Raw genomic sequence first — 5,465 nt, forward strand, 5'->3', positions numbered from 1 at the left:
TCCCGCGCGACGCACCGCGCCTACTGACCACGCCGCGGTTCCAAGCCGGCGGCCGCGGGCGGGCGCTCGAGGGCGGGTGTGGGGCCGCGGCGGGCCCCCCACACACACGCGGCAGCGAGGCGCAACGCCGGGGAGAGCGGGATGATCCCGGACCCGCTCCGGGCTGGGTCGGGAGACCGGGAACCGGCCGGGCGGGAGACGACACACCGCGCCAACGGGCTTGGCGGGAGAGACGGACGGCGGCCGCCCCCGGACGAGTGGCGGAGGCTGCGGGGACCGGGACGCCGCGAAAAACCGGGCCGCGCGCGTGCTCGCAAACGCGGGGGAGAGGCGGGAGGAGGGAGAGACGACGACACGCGGACGGTCTTCCCCTCGAGGGACGTGAGGGGGGACGCCGCGGCCCACGATGTTCGGATGGGCCCGGACCTCGGGGACCGGGAGAGTCATCGACCGGAGCCCCCGCCGCCGCACCGGAGGAAAAGAGCAAGCAAGTGGGGGGTATCTCACCGCCAGGCACCCAACCCGGTGCGGTGGCGGTTCCCCACACGAGACGCGCCTTCCCGGAGGACGACGACGACGGGGCCGGAAGAGTCCCCGGACGCACCTCGGCCGGCGGACCCACCGCCACGCCGCAGACGACGGACGTCCGCTAAGCCTCCTTTTCCCTCGCGAGGTTCCCGAAGCGCGCAGAGCCTGCCTCTCGCACCCTCTCGCACGGACCCACCGCCGAGACAGACGCGCCCGCCGACGCCGAAGGAAGGCCCTCCGGCGGCGACGGGCCCCGACGCGTCCGGCGACGCGCCGGGAGACGACCGACCGCCGTTCTCTCCAAAGGCCGCACCCGAGAGAGAGGTCACGACCCCGCAAAGACAGAACCGGATCCCCGACCCCGAGGAGGGACGGGTCAACCGCTGCTCCCCAACCGTGGGAACGCTGCCGGGGAGGGGGAGCGAGGCGACCTCCACACGGCACACAACACGAGCGACGCACGCACGCGACGCGCGCGACGAGGCTGCGGTCCGCCGGAACGGCAAAGACGGGGAAGCGCGGGAGGGACCGCTCGCGGCGGGCACGGACGGTGGACGGGTGGGGCCCGGGAGCCCACCGCCACCCAGCCCCGCTCTTCCCGCTCGGCTCCGCGCCCCGACCGAGGCGCGTACGCACCCTCGGGGGAGCGGGGGAATCGGGGTCCCGCGGCACTCGGGCGTGCGCGCACGCGACCCCTTCTTTCCCCGCCACGGGTAACACGTCCCAGGCTCCGACACGGCACGCCAGCCGAATCCACGACACGCTCTCTTGCCCCACGTGGTTCCTCCCCGGACTCGGAGCGAGGAGGCGCGGGCCGCAGCGGGTGACACAAACGCTCGGGTTTCCCCCCCCCAAAGACGGGACGCGGCGAGGGGCACCCGGCCGAAGCTACGCGCATCGGGCGGTCGGGGCGTGCCGGGGCGACCCCAAGCACGCCCTCTCTTCATCGGATCGCTAGAGAAGGCACTTTTTCTCACTGAGGGCGGGCGGGACGGACCCGGCCCGACGAGCCTCCGGTCGCGGCAGCGCAAGAGCAGGGGAAGCGACACACACACACCGCTCGATGATCTCGAGCGCGGCGAGGCGGGGGGGTCTGCGGTATCGGTAAGGCTTTTTCTTCCTTTCCGGGGCGTACTCTTGAGCGTTCGCGGACAGGGGGGACCGGACTGAGAAAAAGCATACTACACAAGAGGTCCCCCGAGAGCCAGGCCTGCCTCTCCGGCAACACCCACCGGGTCTGCACCAGGCGGGGAGGCATTCTCAGTCCGTCACCGACGGACCACCTTTAACGGTGAGAAGAAAATTAAAAGGCCGGCCGCGACCGCTCAACACCACCCAACGGCTCACCGCCTACGGGAGAAGGCAGCGCGTGGTGGGCCGCTCGCCCGTTCTCACGAGACGGCCGTGAGAGTGCCATCTTACCGCAGCGAGCCTCTCTTACCCGCCCGCCTCGACCCCCTTTTTTTCTTGATCCTCGGGATCACACACCTCGCAGAGGAACACCGCTAACGGCCGTACCGCACACAGGAGGCATACACGTCAGGGAGCTGGGAAACGCCGCCGCTGCTCAGAACCGGGCACCTCTGAAGATCGGCCTGGAACGCTCCAGGAGCACCACGAGGATCGCAAGCAAGGCGCGTGCACACGAGCCCGGTCGGGAGGGGCACGTAACGCGGCAATCAGCCGACCCTCCCCCGGCTCGGAGGGAGGAGGGCCAAACAGACCCACACACGGTGGGCATAGCGAAACGCGCGACGGGGAACAAAGCCCCCGGCGCGCCTCACAGGAACCCCCACGAACCACAGCGAAGAGTGCGGGGGGGCTTTCACAGGGCTCGGGCCGGATAACCGCACCCCTGCCTTCCACACACCACCGGTAAAGGTGGGGAGGAGAGACGAGGGGCCCGCTGGCAGAACGAGAAGAGCGGCCGCCATTCACCATGAATGTCCGTCCCTCGCCTGGCGCGGCTTAGGCCTCCGGCCCGAATGAACACAGGGCAAGCGCACCACATCGATCAACAAAGCAGAACCGGGAAGAATCGAGCGACAGATCACCACAGACCCAACACATGCCACAGGAAAAAAAAAAAAAGGAAAAAAAAAAAGAAAACCCTTCACACCGCCACACCAAAAAAAGAGCGGTGGGGGGGTCAACGGGGAATCCAATAAAAGAGGAGTGCACTCGGGAGGCACATAACATGAGGCAGCAGAAGGGCCGGGCCACCCTCAACCCAAAAAGGACTCATGGAGACTCGGGAGCTCCACAAGCTGGGAGGGGGGGGTAAAAAAAAAACCGGTGCGCTCGGGAGGCACACGGGAGCAGAGGACCATGGAGGAGACTCGGGAGCTCCACAACCTGGTCCCCGCATGCAAAAGAAAAAAAAAAAGCACCGGGATGGCAAGGGAGAAGCATCGAGAGACGGGTCCCACCATCCAAACAGAATGGGTGACAAACCACGAAGCGGGGACGCCTGACACGCTTCACCACGGGCAAAAGCAAGGCAAGGAAAGCCGGTCATCTCAAAAAGCCTCACAGGAAAGCACAGCAGCGAGACACGGGCTGGGCTAGACGGAGAAAAATCACACCCTGTGAGGCTCGGAAGAGAGACCGCCACCTAGCGTCCTTTAATGTCACCCAATTAAAGGACAGCGTGTCAGCACCTATCTGCAGGTACAATAAGGACAGATAGCAATTATTAGAAGAATGGCAACAGGTACGGGGAGTCATTCACAGACCACACAGAACTCCTGAAAGTGAGGCTGGGTGAAATGTCCCAAAAATGTCCCCATAAACAAGAGAACCGACCCTCAAAGGAACAACTGGTCGACCTCATAACCATGAAAGGACCGAGAGAGCGAGGTGGACATGCCAGAAAGCCGGGCGCCCAGCCTCCTCCCGGCCGAGGACCCTGCGACCAGCCGCTAGGGATGGAGAAGGGCAAGAAGAAAAACTTGGGGGGGGGATCTCGAGTCCAAGAAACCGGGGACCAGTGAACAGGGGAGCCGGGACCACCACCTCCTCTCGGCCTCGAGAACACGAGGCCCGCCGCTGGGCTCTCGCAAGACCGAGGGCAGGAGAAAGGGGCGGGGGAGAACTCCGAGACACCAACGAGTCCGGACCAGGGAGGCGAGAAAGACGGGACCACGGCCTCCTCTCGGCCTCAGCATGGCAAGGCCCGCCGCTGAGGACCAAGGGTTCCTGGCAAGAGGAAGAAAATTAATAAAAAAGCTCCGAGAGTCCGGACCAGGGAGGCGAGGAAGCCGGGACCACGGCCTCCTCTCGGCCTCAGGATGGCAAGGCCCGCCGCTGAGGACCGAGGGTTCCTGGCAAGAGGAAGGAAAAAAAAAAAAAAAGGTCCGAGACCCCCAACGAGTCCGTGACGGGGCAGCGGGGAAGCCGGGATCAACCATCGCCTCCTCTCGGCCTCGGGTCGCCGGGTCCCAGGGCTCTTTAGAAGAGAGAAAAAGCAAGGGAAAAGCAACTTTTAAAGCCGAGGTATTTCACCGATCCTGGGCCCGGGTGGACCCGACACCTAGCGGGAGTACGCAAACGACTGAAGCCTTCTGGTCGACCCGCTCAAGTCTCCCAGCACCCTCTCCAGCTGGTCCCGTCACTGGGTTCCATCCCCAACGCACACACCCATGGGTGACTCTTCCGGCACAACCTCCTACACAGAGACCGTCCCCATGCACGACACCGACTCCGGGACACACCCGCCTGCCGGGCCGGGACTCTCGTCATTCTTTCCGCCTCACAAAAGCCATTTCGCCCCGTCCTCGTCAACGACCGAGGACCAGGAGCGTTGCAGAAAAAGGCCACCGCTAGGGGGCGCCCGACAACCGACCGCCATAGATCGCTCGCTCGCTCGCTCGCTCGTTCGGCCGCGACCGCGGCGACGGCGTCTTCACCTTCTCTGGCGTGACAGCGTCCTTCCACGCTCACGCCCGGAGGTGGCACGGGCCCACAACAGGACAGGGAACTCCCCTGTCGGTTCCCCCACCCCTCCCCATCCCACCCCCGAACACGGTGAACGGCGGGCCGGGCTGGACATTCGGGGCTACGAAAACGAAAGTACGACCGAGACCACAGGCAGCTAGGAAAGCAGGCGAATCGATCCGATCGCTCGCTCGCTCGCTCGCTCGCTCACGGGGAAACAAAGAGCGTGTCTGACAGATCGGTGACAGGACTAGATGGGCCAGGGGCTTCTGCAACCATTAGGGCATGGTGAGAGGGAGGGACCGAGGGGGACCGAGGGGGACCGAGGGGGACCGAGGGACCGAGGGAGGAAGGGAGGGAGGGAGGCGGCAACGGCAGTTCCCTGCCATCTAAGGTCTCCTTTCACCATGGCCACTGCTTGCTTGCTTGCTTGTGGTTCTTTTTCTTCACCCCACTCCCCACGCCCTCAGCCCACACTTCTCAGACTAAATACCGAGTCAGAGAAAATTAAAACAGACGTGGAATAGTTTTTTTAAAAAATAATAATAATAATAATAATGAAATAAAAATAGTGTTTCAAAAATCCCACTCGGATTTCATTTCCAGGAATAATATCGTCATAGTGATGTGTTGTGAACATTTTCACTTAGAACAGAAAAAATAAACAGGTCACTTTAGTCATTTCTTGGAGAGGGTCTGTTTCCCCACCACGGTGGTTCGCACTTGCTGAGTTGCTGAAGATGATCTCCTGATCCTCGTGTTTTCAGTTTCTGAGTGCTGCTGACATGACAGACATGGGCCCTCACACTCGAGTTTATGAGACACTACTGAGAGCGTGGAGCCCATAGGACAAGGCTTTGGCTTTCCCTTCCCCTCCAACATAAGCCAGATAAATAAATAAATAAATAAATAAATAAATAAATAAATAAATGCCCAGCAGCAGAAGCATGAAAGCAGCTTCTCAGACCCTTTAGAGCTCCTGAGTTACAGTCATGGCAGAG

This window comes from Microtus pennsylvanicus, chromosome 12 (genome assembly GCF_037038515.1).
Source record: "Microtus pennsylvanicus isolate mMicPen1 chromosome 12, mMicPen1.hap1, whole genome shotgun sequence".
In the NCBI taxonomy this organism is placed as follows: domain Eukaryota; kingdom Metazoa; phylum Chordata; class Mammalia; order Rodentia; family Cricetidae; genus Microtus; species Microtus pennsylvanicus.